Here is a 24,715-nt window from a genome sequence, read left to right on the forward strand (position 1 = left end):
TCAGACAATAAATATAGTGTTAGAATTAAAGAACACAAGATGCTGGTGCTTTTCAGCTGCTTCACTTCATCTCTGATTGGCTACAAGTGAAGATTGAACTGCCCCATCGCCTCCTAAAGTTAGATAGGACTAACCCCCCACTCCTTATATGGGGGAGGGAAGGCAGTGAATTTTTTTTTCTGATAATTTTTGGCTGATAGTATCTTTAGAAAGATTTACAAGAAAACTACAAAAGATCTAAATGCTTCAAAGCTGTTATTTTATAAACTGAAATAGAGTAAACAGTTAGCTAGTCATTAAATCACATGCATCATGAGCAGTCAGTATATGTTGTTTAAAAGTTGCAGATGATTGCTGACATAATAATGGTCTTGAATGCTACATACACAAAAAAAATTCTGGATATCGAAGCATAATTCCTTGATTTCTGATTAATGTGCAATATGAGTGAATTACCTCAGAAGACTCTTTGAACATTGCAAAAGTTTCCTCTACGTACGGCATAGAAAAAGATGGTCAGTCTGGGAGAATTTGTGCAAACAGTACATAAACGCTTGACTTGGATCATCGATGGTTGACAGATAGATATCAAAAAGTGGTATACAGTAGCTGTGAATCTGCCAGTTTTAAAGTGACCACTGATGTAACTTAGGGTTCAGTGCTTGACCATTGTTGTTCAATCTATACACTAATGATATTAGGAAGAGTCTAACAGGAGATGTGCAATTGTTTGCCAATAATGCGAAGATAGGCAGGGCATCAGTGATGCTACTGATATCCAGCACTTACAAAATGATTTGAATTGGCTGGAAATTTGGGCAAAAGAAAATGGCTATCAGTTTAAGGTTAGAAATTTTAGTGTGATGAGATTTCCTGAGGCATCCTTCTATCCTCCAGCTTCAGGAGAAGATGGAGGATAGAAGGAACTGACGGTGAATGAGCAGGAAATATAAGAGGAAACTTAATGTTAATAAGGAGTAGGATTTGATATTATATTAGTGAGGTTATGCTACAAGAAAATGATGAGGCTAGGGATTTTGCATAATGGTGGACAAAAATTTGAAGTTCAGATTATAGTTTGTATAACAGGAAGGGAGTGTGCAAAGTGAATATCTCTGAGACAATATCCAGTATTTGAAGGAAATCTGAAGGTTGAAAGACCAACATGACATGCAGTGAACAAAGAAAAAGAAATTGTCACACAAGTACAAAGAGAAGATGAACTAAAAATTAGTAGATCGATATGTAGTCTAATATGCAATATTGATTATAATGAAGAGATTGCAGCAGGGAATAAGAAGAACGAGTTTCTTGAGTTCTTAAGGGATGCACATGAGGGTTAAGAGTCTTATGTCTGGTTATATCATCAGAGGATGTGATTGTGAATGAAGTGTCTAACTTTCCCCTAGTTGGAGAGAGTGACCATGAAGTTAACACATGGGTTGCAGCCAGTCAAATGAGAACTTCTATAAAGAAGAGATATGTGTGGAACTACAAGGCTGGTGATTATGGAAAGCTTAGGAGACAAATGGGAGATATAGTATGGAAAGAAGAGTGGGAAGTATATAGATGCTGTATGGGCATTGATCAAGAGCAATTTAATAGCAGCAAGCACATTCCAACAGTAAAAGTCTAAACAATGTAGGAGTAAAATGGTTGAATGAAGAGATTAAGCATGAAAACTGGAAAAGAAAAAGGCATTGTGGAGGCAACACAAGATGAATGTTGGTAATGATCAGAGGTACAAGGAGCAGTCCATGGAAGGACTCAGTTGATAAGAGGCAAAAGTGGAGTATGAGAAAAATACACAACTTGTTGATACCTATCAGATAGTCAGTCTCCAATCCAATGCACCAATCGAATATCCAACCCCATCAACTTATCATGCAGTAATCTATCAAAAGTCTTTGTGAAATCAAAGTATATTACTGTGCATCCCTCTCCTCTCCACATGGAAGCAGTCACCTTATTGTAATAAGTAAGTACATTACTAAAATCCATAGCAAATCCATACTGTCCATCAAAGATAATACCATTGTTGTCAACCGAATTCTGGATCCTAGTTCTCACAAACTTCTCCAACAACTTAACTACAACACCTGACACACGATAGGCCTATACTTGATGCTTGAGTTCTATCACCTCCTTTATGAAGTGGCACAATCTTGCCCTCCTTCCACTCCTTAGGAACTTGACCCAGTGCAAGACTCGTATTAAAAACATATGTCAAGACTGGCATCAACTCCCTGGCACATTCCTTCATGAATATGCTCTAGTTTGCTCAACTCCCCATACACCTTCTGCCCACTTACAGTCAATCTATTTTCCCAATCATCAACTGCTCTCAATATCTCCATGAAGTCACATTCACAAGATTGAAAGATCTTTATGAACTGCTCATTAAATATCTCCACTACACCTTCCGCAACAGCTGTCTTTATACCATTTTCTCCAATCCTTCCATAATCTCTTTCTTTTGCTGGCTACATATCGAAAGAACTCCTTTGGATTCATTAGCTAACTGCTGTTCACACCTCTCTTCAGCTACCCCCACCAACCAAGTCATCCACCTTGCCTGGTCTTTGTAGTCCTCATGGAATTGGTTATTTCCACTTCTCTTATGCTGCCTCCATAATGCCCTTTTTCTCTGTATCGCATGCTTAATCTCTTTATTCATCCATTTCACATCTACCTTATTTAACCTTCTCACCCTTGGAATACATTTAGACATTGTATCTATTAGATAGTTTTTGAAAATCCCCCAAGCTGGATTGATCTCTTTTCCAGCTAACTCCTCATTCCATGCTACACCTGCAAGCTGTCTCCTGAGCTCTTCATAATCACTCCCTTGTAGTTCCACATATAGCCTTTTCTCAGAGGTCCTCACACTGCTGGCAACCACCCAGGTAATCACCTCATGGTCACTCTCACCAACTGGTGGGTGATTTTACACTTCATTTATAATTACCTCCTCTGATGAAATCTAAGACCCTCAATCCTCATGTGCCCCCTCTGTTACATACTGTCTGAGATAGTTATCCCTCAAAAACACAAGAAACTCATTTTCTTTACTTCCATTTGCTATCTGATCATTTCAGTCTATATTGCCATAATTAAAATTGCTCATAATGATCACTCTTTTCTTATTTGCTTCGCTATGAAATGATTATACATTTCATAGTCACTACCATCCACATTTCCTGGTCTATAACAACATTCAACCAAGTATTTCATTCACCTCTATCTCACACCATACTGCCTCAAACCACTGGCACTATTTCCTTCTTGCATCTCTACTTTGTATGGAAATAACTCTTTCTCTATCATCAATAGCACTCCCCCCATCCTTTTTACCCCTTGTATCCTCACGAAACACATCATACCCTTCCATCTCTATTCCTGTCAAGATGTCGTTCTCATCTAGCCATGTCTCACTTATTCACTATATCACCAATTTTCATTGTGCATTTAGAAAGAGCAACAGATAAAATGAAGGAAGATGCAAAAGAAATATCAGTGCATGGATGAGAATTAACAATCTGAGATTTGCAGATGAAATTGTTATTATTGAAGAAGATGAAAGAGAACTACAAAAAACAGTGAAAGTGTTAAATGAGGAAGGGAAAATATTGGGTCTTGTTTTGAAACAAAGACAATGGTATTTGGCGAGAAGAACATGAAAAAAACAAAAGATACAAGTGGATGGAAATGATATAGAAAATGTAGAACAATTCACATATTTGGGAAGTAAAATGACATGATTTGGACTGTAAAAAATAAATAAAGATCAGGATTGCAAATGGAAGAACAAATCTGAAGGTCATGGATAACAAACAAAACTAAGAGTGCTGGAAACATGCATCTTTAGTGGTGTCCAGTTGTTTTGATCTGAAACATTGGTAATAAATAAGGCCTGAAGAAAAAGAATTTTCACATTTGAAAGAACTTGTTACAGGAAGTTTCTGAGAATAGAATGGGTACAGAAAGTCACAAATGAAGAGCTCTATCGGAAGATACAACCAAAGGAGAATCTAATGCAGAAGATTATAAAACGAAAGCTGCAATTATTTGGTCACATCTGCAAAATGAGTGAGCACCAGAAGATAGACGACATAAAGGACTGGTGTGGAATGGGTGTACAGAAACTGCAACACTGTGCACTGGACAAAGAAAGGTGGAAGAAGATAGTGAAGGAGGCATCAAACACCAATGGGCAGTGAGCTTATGATCAAGTTTTATTAAAGTTGGGAAGGGATATGAGAAGTGGAGCATACTTTATGACCATGCAGGAGGATCTGAATAGACTATGTGAATGGGCATATGATTGGAGCTATTGGTTTAATGTTGCGAAGTGCAATGTCTTGAAATTTGTCAAAAAAAGGTTGGGATGCAGAGTATAATATTAATGGAGAAATTTTGAAGAAGGTGGAATATATGAGAGATCCAGAAATGAAGGAGGGCAGACATGAAGTTTAGAGTTCACTGCTAAAATTATAAAAAAACATCACAATGGGTTATGGCAATAATGAGGAAGACAATGATATGCAGAAGCAAAGATGCTATGTTTGCACTGTATAAGGCTCTAATTAGGTCACATATGGACTACTTTGCATAGGTTTAATTGCCTGTTTTTCAAGAGAATGAGGATGTACTTGCAAAGGTGCAGAAAAGGTTTACTAAGTTAGCATCAGGTCTATGAGATATGAGGAGAGAAAGAGATTGAGGGAATGCAACTTACAGAGCCTTGTGAATAGAAGAAGAGGGGATATGATTGAGACATATAAGTTGGTGAGTGGTTGTTACAAATTTAATGTGGAGAATGGCAAGGGTAGAACCAAAGGCCATCCCCTAAAGCTGTATAAGGAGAGTGTAAGCAAGGGAGTGAGAAAAGAGTTCTTTTCATGGAGAGTGATTGATGAGTGGAATGCATTGCCTCAATGTGTGGTGAGTGCATAAACTGTGAATGGGTTCAAGGCATGGTTCAATGATTTTCTGGCATGAGAGAGTACAGGCCTCCCATGATGAGTAATTTCACTCCATGGAGGTCAGATGATGATGATGATGATAATAATAATACCAGATCCAAAAGTAACCCCACAAGTTCTAAATCAGTTTAATGGCAAGCGTGAAGGGGCAGGTAATAATGGCTGAGATATCTAAGATGTGGAACAAGAGTGGAAGAAGCAATTAGTAGACATTGACATGGGCCTCTATCAGGAAGAGCAGCTGACTACTGATGACATTCTATTGTTTTTGAGAACTCAAATGTAGTTATGGGATAATAGTTTGATGGATAACTTTTATTTCCCTTCTTCAGAATCAGCTGAACTCAGGCTCTTGTTCATGCTTTAAGTTACAAGTATGAAAGTTTGCATAGACAGACAATATAAGGATGGGTGATCATTTAAGTTCTAGTATGGGGATAGCATGTCTATTAGGAGAACTAGTGGATACAATTCTGTAATCCCTGTTGAATAACATGGATAAGAAGTGCAATTTGGTCTCACTATTTCAACCACCTCAGCTGGTAAGGAGGTTAAAATAGCAATAAAACCAAACAAGTTGTCAGGTTTATATTATCAGGAATACAGAACTTGTATTAAATCATTACATAACTAGAAAGAATAATGACATGTGAGAGATTTTTTCCAAATTTCAACAGTCTAGTACAGGGGTTGGCAATCTTTTTCAGTGAAACACCATTTTAGATCTAATTTAAAAAAAATAATAATTCAAAAATCCAAATTGAAGGAATGAAGACTGAATTGAGGAGGGTGAAGTAAGATACTAGAAGAATGGAGACGTGGGCTAATGCAAGAAGAACAAGAGTAGGAGTAAGAGAACAGCATCAGAGAGGAAGACAAGAGAATGGAAGAAAATAAATTGAAGGAAGTTAAGAGACTATGGAATCAAGGGATAGAGAGATGAAAGGGAGGTGGGAGAGTTGGAGAAAAAGAAGAGAGAGAGATTGAAAGATCTAAAAAATGGGAATGCCAGTGAGAGAAAGCTGAATGGATCTGTTTGGTGCATCATGTATAGAAATTCGAAGAGTTGGGGTGGGCAGAGTAAAATGCTAGAGAAGTGCTTGCCTGGTGAAACAACAGAGAGTGTGGCAATGGTAGTGAAGAGGGGTGAAAATGTAGAAGAGACGATAGTAATGGTTGAGACAAACGATATGGGAGGTATTATTTATCATGAATCGAGAGAATAATGATATGAACTTGAGATTGAAATAATCATGAAATTGGTTGAGATTGATGTTACAGATGGTGCAGCAGAAATGGGTCCGAGGATAGATAGTGAACATGTTGTCCTGGTATGATAATGTGAAATGGAGGAGAGGAGTGATAACAAGAATGTTTAGGAAGAGAGGTCTGGGATATGGGGAAGCATGGAGTATGTTTGAGGGTTGAACAGGGTTATATGCAAGTTATATGAATGCAGCGGTGTGCAGGCATTTGAAAAGATTTTTGTTTCTGGGCAGGGAAACCATAATTGCACAGGTAAAATGTATCAGGAGATGGCCTCATGTGCAGATAGTAGCTTGAGAAATTAGAGGATGTAAACTATATTATAGAGTTGGGTTGAGTATGAGGGGAGTAATAATGGCTATGAGATTAAGGGCAATGCACTGATTTTTCTGTATACAAACATTCCACTGCCACATTTGGTGGTGAAGTGTTACTCATAGCAAGATTAATTGAAGAAGATACTCTAACAGTGAAGATACTCTAACAGTGATAGAAATAGAAGAGTATACCATATTTTGGCAGGATGGGAAGGATAAATGTGGTGATGAATTGATAGTCATCATAAGAGATGAACTGTGCCCTATCGTGGTGGAGAATCACAATGCAGACAACCTAATTGGTCTGAGAGTAAATGGTGTGAGATAGGTCTTTATAAAAAAAAGATATTTAGTAGGATGTTGTTACAGACCAGGAAATGTTTAGGCAAATTAGTTTGGCAAGCACAAAGCAAGTAATTATTATGGAGGATCTCAACTATACTGATATAAACTAGGCAATGGAAATAGCATGCAGCAGTAAGGTAACTGAATTTCTGATTTCTTGAGGGACAACTGTTTTAGGCAGCAAGTGGTGGAGGGAACACCAGGATCAAGAGTTTTGGATTTGGTCATAGCATCAGAGGATGTGATTGTGACCGAAATGGCATATTTGCGCAGATTGGTTAGAGTGATCATGTAGTCCTGACTGGAAGGATGAATAATCATGTGGAGGTATCAAAACAGGAAGAATTTATGTGGAATTACAAGGAAGGAGACTATCTTAGATTTAGAAACTAGCTTACAGTAGTACAATGGATTAAAGAATTTGAAGGAAGAGAAGTCATTAATGCATGCAAGATACTTTAGAAGTTGACAGCAATGGCTGATTGTATACCTCTAGTGAAGAAGATAAAACAATTTGGAGTCAAATGAATGACCAAAGAAATAAAAGGGGAATTGCAGAATCAAAAAGGGATTATGGAGGCATATAAAGAGAGAGGTGGTGTAAAGTTGCATGAAGAATATAAGGCTCAGACTAGAAAAGTGACTAGTATTATTAGGAGAGAAAATTAGAATATGGATGGAGACTTGCACTGCAATCCATGGAGAATCCCAAAGCTTTTTTTTTTTTTCATTGTGGCAAGTAGGAGGAAAATGTCAGTAGATCGATTACCTTGCTGGATGGAGATGGGAAACAAGTGACCAAAGCATAGTTGAACTATTTGATGATCAGTTTATTAGAGTTTTTCATTCTGGTACAGCAGGCTATATTCCTAGATAATGAGTGATGAAATGTTAGAAGTGAAATAAGAGAATGTATTATGAATAATGACTATGCTAAATGTTAGTAAGAAAGGAAGCCTAGATTGAATTTCACCATGTGTTTTACAGAAATATACCATGGAACTGAATGGTGCAGTTCCTCTGTAATGGGACAGGTTCCTCTAGAGTGGAAGGAGGGTATGACAGTGTCATTGCATAACGGCAGTGGTAGAATAGGGATATCAAATTATAAGTCTGATTGTATTTCTTCTGTAGTTGTTAAGATTTTGGAGAAATTGGTAATAACAACTTATATACAGAATTGGGTAGATGAGGGCAATATTATTTTTGCAAACCAGTATTTATTTCTTAGCAGGCAATCTTGTTTTAGTAATCCAGTAATCTTTTACAACAGAGTAACAAGAGCAATGGATGAGGGGAAGGCATACACTGTCATTTTGTTGGATTTTTCAAAGGCATTTTAAGTTGCAAAATATGGGTTTGGATATCAGCTTAGCAGAATGGATTAGTGATTGACTGTATGGTAGATTATGGTAAGCTACAAGGAGTTCCACAGGGTTCAGTACTGAGACCACTGATGTTAAATCTCTAAGTCAATGACATTGTCACAGAATTACAGGAAGTATTCAGTTGTTTGCAGATGATGAAAAGCTTGGGAAGGTTATTAGTAATAGTGCTGATGTTTTGGCTCTTCAAGAGGATCTGAATAGACTGAAAGATGGAGAAATGAATGGAGATTTCAGTTTAACACAACTAAATGTACGGTTTTAAAATTTGGGATCCACAGATAGATACTTCACACTCACTTGGTGGGATTATACTCTGAAAGAAGTGGAGGAAGCAAGGGATCTATATCCATAATCAAGGGATTGGGGACAGAGATTTGAAGCTTCAAGGACATATTGAAAAGATTGTGAAGACATCTCTGAGAATTGCGCAATTAAGGAGGACATTGACAACAAGAGATAAAAGTGTGGTAGTCCCATTGTAAAAATCTATGATCATCCCGCATCTGGATCTCTGTGCTCAGATCTGGTCAGCAAGATTTGAAGGGGATGAAGTAACCTTGGAGGTGGTGTGGGGGCTGGAAAAATCTCCTCAGTGTTAACACTGAGGAGATTTTTCACATATTGTACAATGAGGGAAAGGAGGAAGGACAAAGGTCTGTCTCAGGAAGTTGGAAAAGGAATTAGGTGAGTATTTTTTTATTTAATTTTTTTTATTTTATTTAGAATAGTAGGAGCATGAAATGCATTGCTTGAGATGATGGTGAACCTGCAGACAGTGAATGAGTTTAAAAACTGCCATGATAGAGTTTGTGCTGCCTTCCAACAATGAGTCTTGTGTATCAGGAAAATAATAATAACAACAAATACAAAATTCTATCCATTACATATTGTCTGCATTGTATCACATAAATAAGAACAAGGGATTTTATGGATTTAAAAATTAAGATTATTCAAATGCACATATGCAAAACTCCATTAAAAAAATTAATGAATCATATTGTAGTAAGCCATACTTTATTACTGGATATCTGAAATGCCTTGAAAAAGTCTGGTACAAAAAAAGGAGGATTTCTGTATTGTTTAGTCCTTTGCCACTCAAGGTATAACTTGGGCTATAAAATATATATAATCTTTTGTCAGAAGAATGGCCCTTTTTTTTTTAAAAAAAAAAATATTTTGCTTCCACCCGTGAAAGGTTATTTGAAAACCTATGGTGCCTCTATATAAGACATTGGTTAGACGACGTATGGACTATTGTGCTTAGATTTGGTGAGCTAGTTTTCATTGTGATGCAGAAACACTATTAGAAGTCCAAAGAAGAATAATCAAATTGATATCAGGATGCTGGAGATTTGGTTATGAAGAGCATTTGAAAGAATGTGAATTACAAAGGTTGATGGATAGGAGGAAATGAAGAGATATGATAAAGACTTTCAAGTTAGTTACATGATGCTATCAGTTTAATACAAAAGAAATTATAAAAAGTGTGGATGTTAAGATGGGTTGAGAGGGAGGTCATCCCTGGAAGTTGTATAAAGATGCAGTGAAGAAGAGTGTGAGGAGTAGATTTATTTATTTGGAAAGTTGGTAGTGAGTGGAATGCATTGCCTAAGTGCGTTGTGAATGCAGGTAGTGCAAATAACTTCAGAGCTCATAATGATAGACATGTTGCTGGTTGAGTGTGCCTCCCACTATTAGTCCATTCACTGCATGGAGCTTATCAAATAATAATAATAATTAGAGGTCCAAAGAAGATTAATCAAATTGATATCAGGATGCTGGAGATTTGGTTATGAACATGAATTTGGTTGGTGGATAGGAGGAAATGAAGAGATATAAAGACTTTCAAGTTAGTTACGGGATTCTATCAGTTTAATACAGAAGAAATTATAAAAAGTGTGGATGTTAAGATGAATTGAAAGAGAGGTCATCCCTGGAAGTTGTATAAAGATACGGTGAAGAGGAGTGCGAGGAGTAGATTTATTTATTTGGAAAGTTGGTAGTGAGTGGAATGCATTGCCTAAGCGCGTTGTGAATACAGGTAGTGCAAATAACTTCGAAACTCATAATGATAGACATGTTGCTGGTTGAGTGGGCCTCCCACTATTAGTCCATTCACTGCATGGAGCTTACCAAATAATAATAATAATAACATTTTATTTTTACATAGTCTGAAAACCCTGCTCTAAAGACTAAACATGGAATTTTTCAAACCGCTTAAGGCCTCTAATAAGCAGGATAGTAGTCTCACACTGGGCATTGCAATTCATCTCCCAACTAAAGACAATAACAAACATCCATGCCTGTGACGGGTATCAAACTTGGAGAATGGGTATGCTGACCACTTTTTTATGTTGAGCCCATAAGCAAGAGGCTGATTGATCAACCTATAATACTTTATTGTACAATGAAACGTGTGGAGTATTCATGATTAAACAAACACGCATAAACACAGTAATAAGTTTTAATAAGTAAATATTTCATCCTAAGTATCATAGGACATCATTAGTACAGTTAATTCAAATGATACTAGGCATAACATACAGTTAAGGCACACAATTACAGTGGAATCCCAATATGTGTGCAGTAGCATGTTATAGAATTAACTTAAAATATAGCAGGAGAAAAAACAGATTACATTAAAATAAGATAACATATATATATTTAAAAAAAAAAAACTTATATAAAAATTATTTTACACAATTTTGTATGACAATTCCCCAGACTTTAGAGATAGCAAGAACATCGTTACGGTTCAGATTTGGTCTGTGAAGTAGGACTTTAGCACTTTCTTTATATAAAAGTTCATGTTTATATAAAGATCTATAGAAGTTTGGTCTTTTTCCAATGGATCTTATGGTTTGGGTTTTCAACTCCGTGTTGTGTGAGGCCAGATTTCTGAAGTTGGATAAGATGGATATGGTCTTGATGTTCCGATATGTGTTTATTAACAGATCTACCTGTCTGACCATAGTAAGACAATGTACAGGAACATCAAACCTCATACACGCCAGGTGGCATCAGAGGTGACAGTTTGTCTTTAGGAGAAGGTAACAAGTTATTTTTTGAGTTAACAAGTCTATTGTTTCCTTATGAGGAATATTAGTGAAAAGGGAGACAATGTCGAAGCTAATTAGCATGTCAGTTTCCAACAGTTGAATGTCTTTCATTTCATTTTTGTGTGAAACTCAGTTTAATTTTTAATTGATGAGGCTGAATGGCCTATGAGAGGACGAAAGATAAAATCTTTATATTATCAAGATTTTATCTTGATAAAATCTTGATAATTTGTAAGTCGGGCTGCTAATAGAATCCACAACGGGTCTGAATGGAATGTTATTCTTGTGAAGTTTAGGTAAACTGTATATTCTAGGAGGCCTAGCATTGTATGTTCTGAGTTTTTTTATTCTTTCTTCATCTAAGGAAGTGGTTTCATGAAGTAACTTGTTGAGTTTCTTGAGCTGTCTTTTTGTAGGTTCATAATCGAGTTTGGCATATGTATTTCAATCTCTAGTAGTAAATTCATTTTTCGGTCATATGAATTGGTATGTAGAACAACAGAGGTATTTCCCTTGTCTGTTCTGGTGATGATTATGTTTCTATGATGTTTTAAGGAGGTAAGAGCTTTCAATTCTGATGGTGGGATATTCATGTCCAAAGGTTTGGCATCATAGATTATTTTGGCTATTTCGAAACGAAGTCTGTTGGTTTCAATATTGGAAAGATGCCCGATGTTTCTTTCAATGTTGTGTATAAAATCTAAATATGGAATGGATTTAGGTGAAATTGCAAACTTATGACCCTCTTGCTAGAACATTTAATTCATCTTCTGTTAGTGGATGGCTAGATAAGGTGACAACCCATTTTTCGGTCATTAATTTGTTGGTATTTTTCTCAGATCGATTTAATAAATTAAGGTATTTTTTATGTAGATTACTATTACTTTTATCAAATATTTTGATCCCCAAATTTTTTGAGACATTAATAATCAATTGTAGCAATTCTTGATTTAATGTATTTGACAATTCCACTGATAATTTTGTCATTTATAAATTATTTGTTGCCAATTCATGTTTAGAAACTCGTAACTGATTAAGCAGTAAGGAATGGCTTGCTTTCTGATAGATTTTATGAGCATCTGGTGATTTTATAACTTTCTTGAGTTTAACAAATGTTGGAATGAGTTTATCGCATCTGCACATTTATAACCCGGCATTAGTAAGGTGGTGTCACAGTTATTTCTTTCTATATGTTTGGGGTCTGTGACACCCACCCCTTACTAACGTCGGGTTAAAAAAGAGATTCTGGCATGTAGCTTACCCTGTTTCAATTGAAGTTGCCTAGTAAGTCAGTCTTCTGTGATGTCAGTTCCCCGTGAAGGTATAAGACTTTATAGTACAATGAAACCTGTGGATTATTCATGACTAAACAAACACGCATGACACAGTAATAAGTTTTAATAAGTAAATATTTCTTCATCCTCTCATAGGCCACTCAGCCTCATCCATTAAAAATTCCACTGAGTTTCACACAAAAATAAAAGACATTCAATTGTTGGAAACTAGTATGCTAATTAGCTTCGACAATGCCTCCTTTTTCACTAATATTCCCCATAAGGAAACGATAGACTTGTTAACTCAAAAATTTCCATCCGATATTGGAAGTTTATTTTTCACTTGGTTAGACTGTAATAAATTTAGTTTAATCCTTTATCCAAGTGTGATCAAACAAAGTTTGCACCTGAATGTATCTTCAGGACTGGGGTAAGGTAGTACAACACCAGGCAACTCGTTGCAAAGGTGGAGCAAGCTAACATCACTCCTATCTCAGTATCTCCCATAATGCAAAACACATCTCCTTGCAGATATGTATAATATTATGCATTAAGGGAAGGGCCACTACCCAGACTAGTTTTGACCTTTACTGAGGTCTCTTCAGTTAGCTTGCTCCACCTTTGCAACGAGTTGCCCGGTGTTGTACTACCTTACCCCAGTCCTGAAGATACTTTCGCATGTAAACCTTGTTTGCTCACACTTGGATAAAGGATTAAACTAAATTTATTATAGTCTAACCAAGTGAAAAATAAACTTTCAACATCTTTCTCTAAATCCAGAGTAATTTAATAAAAAGGTGGCACACCTTTTGGCAACTCCTATAGGTAGAGATGACCTTGTTATTACTTCTGCCTGGTATCTCCATGCCTGGGCCTGGCTCTCACGAAGAGACCTCAATAAAAGTCAAAACGAGTCTGGGTAGTGGCCCTTCCCTTAATGCATAACATTATACATATCCGCAAGGAGATGTGTTTTCCATTATGGGAGATACTGAGATGGGAGTGATGTTAGCTTGCTCCACCTTTGCAACGAGTTTCCCAGTGTTGTACTACCTTACCCCAGTCCTGAAGATATTTTCAGGTGCAAACTTTGTTTGCTCACACTTAGATAAAGCATTAAACTAAATTTATTATATTCCATCCGATATTGTTGAATTATTCACATTTGTTATTATGTTGGTTATTGCGTTATTACTAAAGATTGATCACTACCCATATTGTATATGGGTAGTGAGTTGAGAAAGGAGAAGCTTGTTTACATTTGATTTGAAATCCTGTATATTGTATTCTTTAAGAATACATTGGGGGGGGGGACTTTTCCATAGTACAGCAGTAGCAGAGATGAAGAAGGAAAAGAAACTTGTTATGTGGGTTTCAAAGTGTGCTGTAAAAGGATGTATGTTAAGGCAGCATCTGTATGTGTTCTAAGGAGCCTAGTTCTGAGTGAAGGAATTATTGATGCTATTTTGCATGAACATTTGCCATGAAAATATTTATAGAATACACAAATTACAGAGGCCAAATGTCTGTGTGAAAGTGGAGAAAGTGAGTTCATAAGAGATGGGTCATTTATCAATCTAATTGCTCTCCTCTGTATTGAGTCAATCAGTTTGAGGGAGCTTTTAGGAGCCCCACTCCAAATGTGAAAGCAGTATTTGGCAGCTGTGGGGTGGGGATTTGTGATTTGTATAAGGAGAAGAGGTGTTTAGATGTGAAGTAACGTCTTAATGAAAGAGGAATCATTATTTTTTGGAATCTGAGGATGCAGTAGTTGTGATGTGTTTATGCTAAGAGAGGCTTGATGTCAGGGTAATTCCAAGAAAAGAAATCTCAACATTGATATTTCTCTTCTTGGAAAAGATGATCATGGCCCATCTCTTATCATCTTGTTTGGAAATTTGAATGTTATCAATTTTGGAAATTTGAGTGTTATAAAAATAATACTGGAGGATAAATGTTCTTTTTTTTTTTTGTGAGAAATAAGACGAAAATGGGTTTTACTAGCATTGAAATTGACGAGGTTAACTGAGTTAACCTTGTTATAGGTTCGTGCAGTTAACTGCACGAACCTATATATAAATATATAAATAAATATATTCAAGAGAGATACCATAATTTTTAATTTAAGAGTACAATGTTAATTATTTTATAAATGATAATTTCATAATATGTCAGAAGAAATAATTTCATAATAGGTCAGAAGAAATTCAAGCTGAGGGACAGAAAAATGGAAATGAAAGTGGTTATTATAGTTACATATATACATAGGGGGAGAAAGAGAGAGCTGCAAAGAGTATTGATGCAATATCAGGTGAAGAAAAAGAAAGCTAAGTTTTAATCTTATTTAGTAGCAATTTATTATAACTTTAGCCAAAAAATTACTTAACTGAGTAATTAGTGAGTGTGTTGTGTTTGTGTTTTGAGTATAATATACTTTATAATATATTAGCTTTGTATTCTCCCTGTCATTTAAAAATGTGGCCTGTAAGATATGGGGGAATGAATATTTGCATGAAATGTAGACAACAGTAGGAACTAGTTGAATTTGATATCAGTATTTCAGGGATCAATGATAGTGATAGAAATGAGTACTCTCAAGGATGATCATGAGCATGAGATAGTCATGGACTTGATATTAGGTAGTGTAACTGAAGATACCAATCAGAAGGGCAGTGTCAACTGTGTATGTGAATCTAAACTGAGGAATAATTGATTGATTTCTGTTTAATGCATAAGGAGAACAAAGGGTACACTGCAGCATATTAAAGGTTACAGGGCTACAAAACATATTAATACATAGTCAAAAAGAGATAAATTAATTATGTTGTATAAATAATCAATGCAGTATATACATATAAGTAGAATTTATAATCAAATGTGTTTGTATAAATTAATTCTTTGTAAAATGTTAAAAATGTCATGAAGTTTGTCTGAGTCTGACAACATCTGCCTGATATATACAGCTTAGCCAGATAAGTAAAACTTTTACTCCTCTCATATGTGAAGTGCAAGTACTCTACTAGAAAAATGAATGGTGAGTTGCATATTGCATTTTTCACACATAATTTATCAGTCCTGAATAAGTAGCAATATGGAAAGATGACTGTAACCTATGAAAATCCAAGCAAGAACAAAATCCTCTCTTCTGTTTCTACATTAACTAGACTGCCAATGCTTAATCTCATGCAATTTGCTTTTAAGTGATTTCCTGCCATGAAGACTACCATAGGGAAATTAACTTTGATCTTAAAAACTGTCTGTATTCTGTATATAGTAATGTCAAGCAGCATGTAGAAAAGGTATAAGCTGATCTAGCAGTTGCATTTTCTGTCTCATTTCCATTAATTCTGATGTGGCTGGTAATCCAACACAACCAAACATTGGATATGGATTATACACAGGAGCAGATAGCCTGTAAATTACACAATGAATCTACATAAATTACATTTTGTAGTGGGTTTCTTTTATATGTACAAGGGCAAGCTGTGAATGGTATGCAATTCTGCTGCATAATTACTGTAGTCAAGTAGGAACTAGTTGGAGAGAGTAAAATCAGGAAACAGAGCAGCACAGTCACCAGAAGGCTCAGATCTTTAAGCATCAATACAGATGGGCAGCTCTGTGTGCCTTAATAAATTGATGGCAGACAGTTAATCATGTATCAGACTTCTGTGATAAAAGTGATAAAATTACAATGTGATAGGTTGCAGGATGGAGGGCAAACATGCTACAAAGGCATGCTACTATGTTTGGTGCAGGCAAGGTTGTCAGCATTCATACCAATAACTTGTATAATCTCTTTAACATGTACATCAATGGGACAAATGGAGTTCTGATATGTGTGTGTGTAATATTGAGCTTCCTAACACAGAAAAAAGATAGGTGTCCTTATAGAATGCTCTGGAGAGACTATTTTTAGAGCATAGTTAACAGCATATGTTTTTATCTGAGTGATAGAGGAAGTTCACTTGCTTGAAAAGAAAGACTTTGAATGGGCGATGTGCAGAAAGCACCAGTAGCTATTTGTATAGCCTGATGATGGATAGGATCCAACCATCGGAGTGGACTCACCCTTGCAGAATTGTAAACCTGGGACATATAACCAAGCTTTGAATGTATGAGTGCACGATGAGGAGGGGCCAAGAACATCATTCAGCACCTCATTTTGTAGAGGCTAGAGTGCAAAATATATCCAATGATTCTATTCAGTTTCATAAGTTGATGAACAGGTGTAAGAAATGTTTTAAATCAAAGATCAGTCCCACTTGCCTTTTGGTGCTACTGGAATAATTCTGTGTCACATTCTTGAATCAGGATTTCGGTGTAGGATACATTTCTGGCAGAATGCACAGACAATTGTTTTCTGCTCAAAACCTGAATCCAATACTAAGAGCCCACAAAGAGACAAGAGTAAGTTGTCATTACATTCATATTGCAGGAGTCGCATTAAATTCTGAAGTCACTGAGATAAAGAGCATTGCCTGCCATGAAGAAAGCTGTTCAGCGATTGAATTAACTATGATATAAAGAATGTCACACTGAAGAGAGAGCCTTGAAGAACCTCCTCCTTCTTGATGATATGGCCAACACAATGTGCTTCCCACTCAGATGTGAAAGACTCAGCTGGAGAGAAAATTTTTAAAAAGAAAGTGTCCCCCTCAGAGCAGGATTAAAGAGGTCTTGCTATATCTCCAACCTGTGTCATAAGTTTTTACATGTCAAAGAAGACTGAAACCAATATTCTCATTTCAGGAAAGTGTCTCTTATACATGTTTTTAAATGCACCAAATGGTGTAATATTGGTTGGTGTCTACAAAAGCAATAGTTGGAAAGAACTGAGTTGCTTTCTAAATACCAGAGAGGTTTTGCATTTACCATTTTTTCCAATATTGTACAAATACAGCTGGCCAGAGGCACAGGTCAATATTTGTTTGTGTTGAATCCTTTTCACGTATTGGAATAGCAATGAGCACTGACTTATGCCAAGGATCCAGAAACTCTTCTTCTGTAAGAATTCTGTAGCCTGATATTCACCGTTAGATGATAAAACATCTCCCATCATCTTCCATTGATCTCCTTCTCATATCATGCTACAGAATTCTTACAGAAGAAGAGTTTCTGGATCCTTGGGTTTATTAGGAGTCTTTTTACTTCCTAATGGCTGATTGTATGACTCTAAACCATAGATTCCCAAAGTGGGCGGTACTGCCCCCCCATAGTGGGACCAGAAGCATTTGGGGGCATTCAGAAGGTCTAGGATCGGTGGCTCTTTATAGAAGAAATTAATAATATATATTTCAAAATTAATTATTTTCATGATTTTGAGATTAGATAATCACTTAAAATTTAAATATTGCATTTTAATTCATCTTATGCCTGTCTTACACGATCAATTTTTTTTTTATCAATTTTCTATTTCAATTATTTAAATCATTGGAAAATTTACCATGTCAGATAGCAATAGATGTCAATTTTCTATGTCAATGAGAAAATAGAGCATGTATATATGTGTGTATAATAGGTTATGTTTACAGTAGCAAATATATTCGTTATATTTCATTTCAAAACATATATAACATATAAAACCACTTTTCTAATTGATTTGTACAAAAATAAACCAAATTTTATATGGGGAGCATTACTGTTATAATGGGGGCGTTACAAAATTTATGTCTTGCAAAGTGGGCGGTGGCCTGAAAATTTGGGAACCTATGCTCTAAACCATTTGTAGAAAACTTTAGCAATGATTTCTCTTATTGCACTTTTAATATTAAAAGATCAGGAAGACATGAAGCTGTTGCTAAGATTTAGGCAAAATTTTTTTGCAAAGTGTTTGCAATATTATTATTATTATTATATGGTCAACTCCTTGAAGCTGCATGCTCATCGTGGGAGACCAACACTAACTTTTATACACAGAAAACCTATCATACTTCTCCTTAAACCCATTCCCTGTCAGAACAGTGATAACTAATTTTGGCTATCCATTCCACTCATTCACTACTCCCCCCCCCCCCCCCCAAAAATATATATATATAGTTCGCACACCCTTATTAACCACACTCTTACACAACTTCTACAGATAACCTCGAGATCTTTCTTTACTTATAACGTATACTGAAAAATATCCTTTGTCATTCTTATAAAACCCTTTTAACATCTTATAAGTTTCTAACATGTTTCCTCTTTTCTGCTTGTTAACTAAACTTTACAACCCAAACTCCTTCCATCTATCCTCATAGGAAGCAAGCGTCTAGATTGAAAAGAAAGGTCACAGACCTCTCTGCTTGACAGACATGTCACCAGCTTGGTCAATAATATCTGAATCCCCCCCCCCCCTCTCTACTATGCTATGATACCAAAGAAATCCAGGTAATCAAATCTGTGCACAGTACTTCAGCAGCAGCCAAATCACAGCCTTATAAAGAAGTAATAATAAACTCCCTAATCTTACTTTGGGATCAGTAACAATACATTCATTAATTCATTATGTTTTAAGGTAGACAAACATAAGAAGGGAGAGGTCATGATTGTCAAATATCACTCAATGATATGATCATCTATATCAGTTCTGTTTATCACAGAGTACTCAACAATTAAACTCACCTGAAAAGTAAGGGCTGACGCAGTTGCAACATAAGATAATCATTTACTGCTGCCAAAGACATTGTTGAGGTATTCAGTCATCAGTTTATAAAGGTGTTTCATCCTAATCATAGTGATAGTGGTATCATGAAGATCTTAAGTAGAGGCCATAGGAGAGGATGGCTTAATTATTTGAGTTGGAGGTATTTTGAGGAAATAAATAACCTTGATGTCAATAAGGCAATAGGATTTGATGTCATATCACCATACGTCTTAAGGGAATGTTCCAGGGAAATGGCATGCATTTTTTTAATAAGTGTCTTACAAAAGCACAGGTTCCAAGGGTGGAAAGAAGGTAAATTGTTCCACTGCAGGTGATAAGGCCGTGGCTTCAAATTATAGGCTAATCTGTACATCTGGAGTTGTAGTGAAGGTTCTTGAGAAATTGGTGAGAAGTCGGATACAGAAATAGATTGAAAACAGCAGTACTCTTTGTGGTTATTAGAATGGGTTTCTTAAGGGGGGAGATCATGTTTTACTAACTTACTTATTATTATTATTATTATTATTATCACCCCAAGACCTCATGGAGTCGAAGACTCATCTGGGAGGGTATTATTGTTTAGAACTGTGTTGTATATATTGTGTTTTCACTGTCGTTTGTTTCACTATATCAACGTGTAAAGATGGCGTCCAACAAGAAACGTACGTCAGCGGCGCGCAGGACTTCTACTACTACACGAAAGGCTGGCTCAGCATTAGATTTTTCGCAATGGATGCGTTGCGGAAACTGCTACATGTATGCACCGAAAAATGTGAAGGATCTGTGGTCGGTCTGGCAAAATGAAAAGAAAGAAAATGTCGACGTATGTGAGAAGTGTCGGGATAGGCTGGAGTGTTTAGGAATGGAAGCTGACATCGGGACCATAGCGGAAGAACTTCGGCGGGAGTTTATGAAAATGAAAAATGACCTTCATCTTCTTCATGAGAAAGTGGAAGTGATCGGTAAGGAGATACTGGAAGTTAAAGCTGAGTTTAATGTGTTAAACAGAGAAATTAGGACTATAGAGATTACTTTAGCTGAAGTAACTAGAACAGGATTACATATGGGTGAGTCTTTGGTGAATGATTCAGTAATAAATAGTAAGGGAGTGATTGGGAGTCAACATAATAAAACCACAAGTGGCCAAGAAGAAATGAGATGTAGTGAGAGTGGGGGGGTAAGTAATAGAGAGTTGAGTAATGAAGCTGGGAGAGTCATGCTGAATAGTGTAGAGAATGAGTCCATGAGTGTGAACTTGAATGAAGTTAAGAGTGGTAAAATATGTGGTGATTCTATGATTAAGGGTATGGAGAGTGGTATGCATGAGGAGTGCTTGGCTGATGGGACTATAGAAAGAGTGGCTTTAGCAATAAAGAGAGGGCATGAAACAGACAAGATGATAGTTATGGTGGGTACGAATGACCTGAGAGGTAGTATAAATCGGGTAGGAAAAGATTTAAGAACATTATTAGATATTGTGAAGAGGAAAAGTGTCAATGGGAGAATAGTGTGTGTGCTGCCTCGTTTTGACAATTACGAGTTAAGTAGACGAGCAATGATAATGAATGATATGATTGCAAGAATGTGCAGAAAAAGAGGTCTGGAGTTTGTTGATGTTTGGAGTGTGTTTGAAGGAAAAAGGCAGTTGTATGCTAGAGATGGACTGCATCTTAACATGGAAGGACATAAGAGATTGAAGAAGTTTTTGTTTTCTGAACAGGTTGAAGTTATTGGGCAGGGAAACTAATATTGAAAAGGTTGAGTGTAAGAGAGAGAAACTTTAGCACTGATTGTGTATTTATTGATCCTTATAGGCAGAATAAATTGCAGAAGAGAGGGGATAAAAATCGGCATAGGACTACGGTAGTTAGTGACTTATATATCAGTTCTAAAGCCGGTACAAGATCTAGAGGGAATCTGCAATTTTTATATACCAATGCTAGAAGCATTCGAAATAAGAGAGAAGAATTTTTGGCATTAGTCAGTGAAATCTCACCAAAAGTTGTAGGCATTAGTGAAACTTGGCTGTCAGCAGAAGATGTGGTCACTGGAATTGAATGTGATGGGTACAGTATTTTCAGGGAGGATAGAGAAGATAGAACAGGAGGAGGAGTACTGTTGATGATAGCTGATGTGTTGCAGCCAAAGAAAGTAGTATATCATGATGATAGACATGTGAATGAAAGTTCATTTGAGGCAGTCTGGTGTGAAATAGTGACCAATGCAACCAAATATACAGTTGGATGCTGCTATAGGCCAGGTAGTACGGGGGGAGATATTGAATTCATGCATCAGCAACTTAGTGCAATGAGTGAAGGCTTAGTGATTATTATGGGGGATTTTAATTATGGTGATATCAATTGGAAGGAGGAAATATCACGTAGCAAAAAGGAAATGGAGTTCATACATCTTCTACGAGATAATTACTTGAAACAGCACGTAACTGAAGGGACACGTGGTGTGAGAGTGTTGGACCTGGTTATTGGTTCAGAGGTTATATGCATAAGTAAGGTGACCTCGTTACCTCCAGTTGGTGAAAGCGATCATGTGGTATTGACTTGGGAGGTTGCAAAATCTGTGGATTTTTCTATTAAGAAGGGGTATGTACGGAACTACAGGTTAGGCAATTATAACAAGCTTCGGAGTGAGCTTGCAGCCATCCCATGGCAGAACATATTGCAAGGGAAAGATGTTAGCAGTGCTTGGGATAAAATCAGCGGGTATCTGAGGAAAGCAATATCAGATTGTGTCCCCATGGTCAGGAGGTCAAACAAGGCAGGCATTAGATGGATGAGCAGTAGTATCAAGCTTGAACTGCAAAAAAAAGAAAATGTTATGGAGAATTTACAAGGAGAAGGGCGATCAGGACACCCATGAGCAGTACAAGGCTCAAGCTAGGAAGGTTACCAGCATAGTAAGAAAAGCTAAATCAGATTATGAGAAGACCTTAGCCAAAGAGATCAAGGGTAATCCCAAAGAGTTCTTCCGCTATGTGGCAAGTAAGAGGAAGAATGACTTCGGAAGGATAACCTTAGTGGGTGCTGATGGTATTGAGGTGACAAAATCAGATGTAATAGTCGAGTTACTGAGTGATCACTTCTCAAAAGTCTATCACCCAAGTGAGGATATCTCTATACCTATAGCAATACCTAATGTGAGAACTGAAGCTAAAGAATCAGAGGTATTAAATATATTGCGAAACTTAAATGCAAACACTGCGGTAGGCTTAGATGGAATATCAGCTCGGGTGTTGCGTGAATGTGCAAATGAATTGTCAACCCCTCTTACCTGGATATTTAATTTAAGTTTGAACTCTGGTATGGTCCCTAGGGAGTGGAAGTTAGGCAAAGTGGTTCCTTTGCATAAGGGTGGCTCTAAAACTGCAGTATTGAATTACAGACCAATCACCATCTCAGGAGTAGTGGTAAAAGTATTGGAAAAGTTGGTTAAAGACAAAATTCAAGAATGGGTGGATCAGGATATGATACTCTATAGAGGCCAACATGGTTTTGTTAAAGGTAGATCCTGCCTTAGCAATCTATTAACTATCCATAATAGAATAACATCAGAGTTGGACAAAGGAACTGGCTACACAGTGGTACTTCTGGATTTTGCTAAGGCTTTTGACAGGATACCCCATAGAACACTGTTACGCAAATTGGAGCAAATGGGAATGGATATTAAATTGGTGATATGGATAGGAGAATGGCTCAGGGAGAGATACCATAAGGTGGTGTATGGAGGAGCCGAGTCCAGAATGAGGCAGGTGACCAGTGGTGTGCCTCAGGGCTCTGTGCTTGGGCCAATGTTGTTTAATTTGTATATAAATGATATAGGAAACGGCTTAAAGGGAGATATTCAGTTGTTTGCTGATGATGCAAAGTTGTGTAGTGCAATAAAAAATCAAGCTGATGTTGAAAGTTTGCAGGAGGATTTAAATAAGCTGGTAAAATGGGCAAAAGAAAATGGATGTCAGTTCAATGTGGAAAAGTGTAAAGTCATGCATTTTGGGATTAAAAGATTACCAGCTGTGTACTACATAGATGGAAAGGTACTCCAAGAGATTGATGAGGCTTGGGACTTAGGGGTATTGGTAGATAGGGAGATGAAGTTCAGAGGACACATTGCTAAGGTGTCCAAGATTGCACATAGGATTACTTGGTTGTTGAGGAACACACTGACATCCAGAGATAAAGAGGTTATTATTCCCCTTTATAAAGCATTGATACTTCCACATTTGGATTACTGTGCTCAGGTCTGGTCAACTGGATTCCTTGGAGATGAGGAGGCTGTGGAGAGGGTTCAGAGAAGAGTGACCAAGTTGGTGAGTGATATAAAAAATGCTCCCTACATTGATAGATTGAGAGCTTGTGGATTGCAGAGATTGGTTGATAGGCGAAGAAGAGGGGATATGATAGAAACATTCAAATTACTAAAAGGTTTTTATAGGATTGATGCAGGGGAAATGTTTCAGCTGTGTGATAGTGATGGAAGAACAAGAGGTCATCTCTGGAAATTAAAGAAGAGTGTGGTTAACAAAGGTGTCAGAACAAGGTTTTTTGCCTGGAGGGTGGTGAATGAGTGGAATTCATTGCCTGACTTTGTTGTGAGCTCTTCATCTGTAAATGAATTCAAGAAGGGATATGACAGATATTGTTTTGCTAGTTTGGGTCTCCCGCGATGAGTCTACTGACTCCATGGAGATACCCGTAATAATAATAATAATAATAATAAGTCGGATACAGAAATAGATTGAAAACAGCAGTACTCTTTGTGGTTATTAGAATGGGTTTCTTAAGGGGGGAGATCATGTTTTACTAACTTACTTATTATTATTATTATTATTATTATTATCACCCCAAGACCTCGTGGAGTCGAAGACTCATCTGGGAGGTCATTTTATCACACACACAGCTCATCATACCGTGCCTTGAACACATTCAAACTCCTTGTCGACACCACACTCTCAGGCAAGGCATTTTCCAATCATTTACAACTTTGCATGAGAAAAACCTGCCTCTCACTCCCTTAATCACACCCTCTTTATACAATTTTCAGGGATGACCTCTGGTTTTCCCCCGATCGCCCACTATTTTCTGTAGAACTTCTCCAGCATTGATCCCATAACAACCCCCTTACCAACTTGTAGGTCTCTATCATATCTCCCCTCTTCCTCCTGTCCACCAGACTGCAAATTACATCTTCTCAATCTTTCCTCATACTCAACATTCCAGAGGTCAGAAACGACCTTAGTCAATCGCCTTTGGACCCTTTCCAACATCTCTTCATCCTTAACTTACTTATGTACTATAACAAGGTGACAAATACCTTGGACAGGGGAGGTGCATATACAGTGGTGTACTTGGATTTTGCAAAAGCTACTGATAGGTTCCCACACAACAAACTATTAAATAAATTGAAACAGATGGGATTAGATAACAGACTTTTGAGTT

The 24,715-nt window shown here is 36.9% G+C and overlaps 1 protein-coding gene across 2 annotated transcripts in view; it reads left to right on the plus strand.

Moving 5' to 3' along the window:
- The window catches only part of LOC150104498 (SEC14-like protein 4), a 233,991-nt gene that overhangs the window by 97,539 nt on the left and 111,737 nt on the right, over positions 1–24,715 (plus strand). For both annotated transcript variants that reach the window (XM_090395188.1, XM_090395187.1), the window contains exon 2: positions 14,830–14,945. The gene's annotated coding sequence lies outside the window, so the exon portion shown is untranslated. The remainder of the gene's footprint in view (positions 1–14,829; positions 14,946–24,715) is intronic.

This window comes from Typopeltis vanoorti, chromosome 7 (genome assembly GCF_054136105.1).
Source record: "Typopeltis vanoorti isolate ZY-2024b chromosome 7, IOZ_Tvanoo_1.0, whole genome shotgun sequence".
Taxonomy (NCBI): domain Eukaryota; kingdom Metazoa; phylum Arthropoda; class Arachnida; order Uropygi; family Thelyphonidae; genus Typopeltis; species Typopeltis vanoorti.